Below are 2,231 nucleotides of genomic sequence, written 5' to 3' on the forward strand. Positions count from 1 at the left end.
CTCGTACCCTCTTGGGACCTCTCAGTAGTTCTAAGTGCGCTGCAGAGGGCCTCATTTTAGCAGTTGCGGTCAGTAGATGTTAAGTTCTTGTCTATGAAGACGGCGCTCCTGACCACACTGGCCTCCATCAAGAGGGTAGGGGACCTGCAGGCATTTTCAGTTGACGAAGCGTGCCTGGAATTCGGGCCGGGTGATTCTCACGTGATCCTGAGACCTGGATATGTGCCCAAGGTTCCCACCACTCCATTGAGAGACCAGGTGGTAAACCTGCAAGCGCTGCCCTTGGAGGAGGCAGACCTAGCCTTGGCACTGCTATGTCCAGTACGTGCCCTCCTGACGTGATTACATTGGGACCCCCCTTCGTCAGTCACTGACGTTACTCGGAGTAACTGAACGAAAGGGAACGTCTCGGATACGTATGTAACCCTCGTTCCCTGAGGAGGGAACGGAGACGTAACATCCCTCTGCCACATCCGATCATGCCAGCTACTTCCTTATATACCCACGTGGGTAGGCGGAGTTACGCATGCAAATCTTGCATGCCCATGGCATTGGCACTGTCATTGGGCGTTTTCTAGATCTCGGAGAGGATAGGCTTCTAAGCGAAACCCCCATTCGTCAGTCACTGACGTTATGTCTCCGTTCCCTCCTCAGGGAACAGGGTTACATACATAACCGAGGCGTTCTTTGTTCTTTTTGTTATATCTTTGCAATATATATACAAATGTTTAATCTTGTTCATATAAATCAGTGTCACCTATCAACCTGTAAGTTTTGCTGCACACCAATGAAGATACTCTTTAGAGGCATTGCGTCATGTCTAATGTCTTAATAATGGCATCAGAATGCAACCAAAGCACATTATATTAATAAGAAGATGGTTATAAGTAATTGCAAATCGTCCAAAAATAAATGGCATGATCATTCGATTTTATACAGGTTAACAAAACAGATTTTGTAAATAGTGATCAGCAACCAAATATTAATAATATAGAAATGTTACTGCTTTTTGCCTTGGCATGACTCCTCAATTTTTGAAGCCAAAACAAAGGCAGAGTGCAGTAACTTCAAAATAGGGGTAAAAAAACAAAAACAAATCAAAACATCTAAATGCCAGATTTCCAGTGTCCTACCTATAATTAATTTGGCTGGACAACAAAAAATCTTTCAAGTAATTTTCTCAGTTCCACACTCCAGTGAGTTAAGTTTTTTTTTTGCCTTTGTAGGGCAGCATAGGGAAAACCGCAACGTGGAGAGGATTGTGAAACAAAACACATTGTGAAAAAAAAACCATTATGTGGGGGATATTCACAAAGAGTGGACTGCAGCTGGAGTCAGTGCTTCAAGAACCACAATGCACAGACGTATGTAAGACATGGGTTTCAGCTGTCGCATTTCTTGTGTCAAGTCACTCACAGTGCCAGAAGTGTCTCGCCTGGGCTAAAAGGACAAAAAGGACTGCTGAGTGATCCAAGGTTATGCTCTCTGATGAAAGTAAACTTAGCATTTACTTTGGAAAACAGAGTCTCAGAGTCTGGAGGAAGAGAGGAGAGGCACACAATCCACGGCACCAAACTTGCCTGACCTTAACTATATAGAAAATCTCTGGGGCACTGTGAAGAGGAAGATGCGATATGTCAGACCCAACAATGCAGAAGAGCGGAAGGCCCCTATCAGAGCAACCTGGGCTCTCATAACACCTGAGCAGAGCCACAGACTGATCGATTCCATGCCACGCTGCAGTAATTCAGGCAAAAGGAGCCCCAACTAAGCATTGAGTGCTGTAGAGGATCATACTTCTCATGTTCATGCTTTTTAGTTAGCCAAGATTTCTAAAAATCCTTTCTTTGTATTGGTCTTAAATAATATTAAAATTTTCTGAGATACTGAATTTCCGATTTTCCTTAGTTGTCAGTTATAATCATCAAAATAAACATTTGAAATATATCAGTCTGTGGGTAGTGAATAAATATAATATACAAGTTTCACTTTCTGAATTAAATTAGTGAAATAAATCAACTGTTTGATGATATTCTAATTATATGACCAGCACCTATAGTTCAGTACTTCCAATGATAAACTCACACATCATTTTACAAACACACAGCTGTTGTGATTAAATACAGTTTGATTTTATGACACTGATTTATTTTTATTTTTTTTACTTTTTAACAGCGTATTTTAGATAAGAAACAGAATTACTTGGATTGCATTATGGCACTATGTTTTAA

This window comes from Pseudorasbora parva, chromosome 14 (genome assembly GCF_024679245.1).
Source record: "Pseudorasbora parva isolate DD20220531a chromosome 14, ASM2467924v1, whole genome shotgun sequence".
NCBI classification, from domain to species: Eukaryota; Metazoa; Chordata; class Actinopteri; order Cypriniformes; family Gobionidae; genus Pseudorasbora; species Pseudorasbora parva.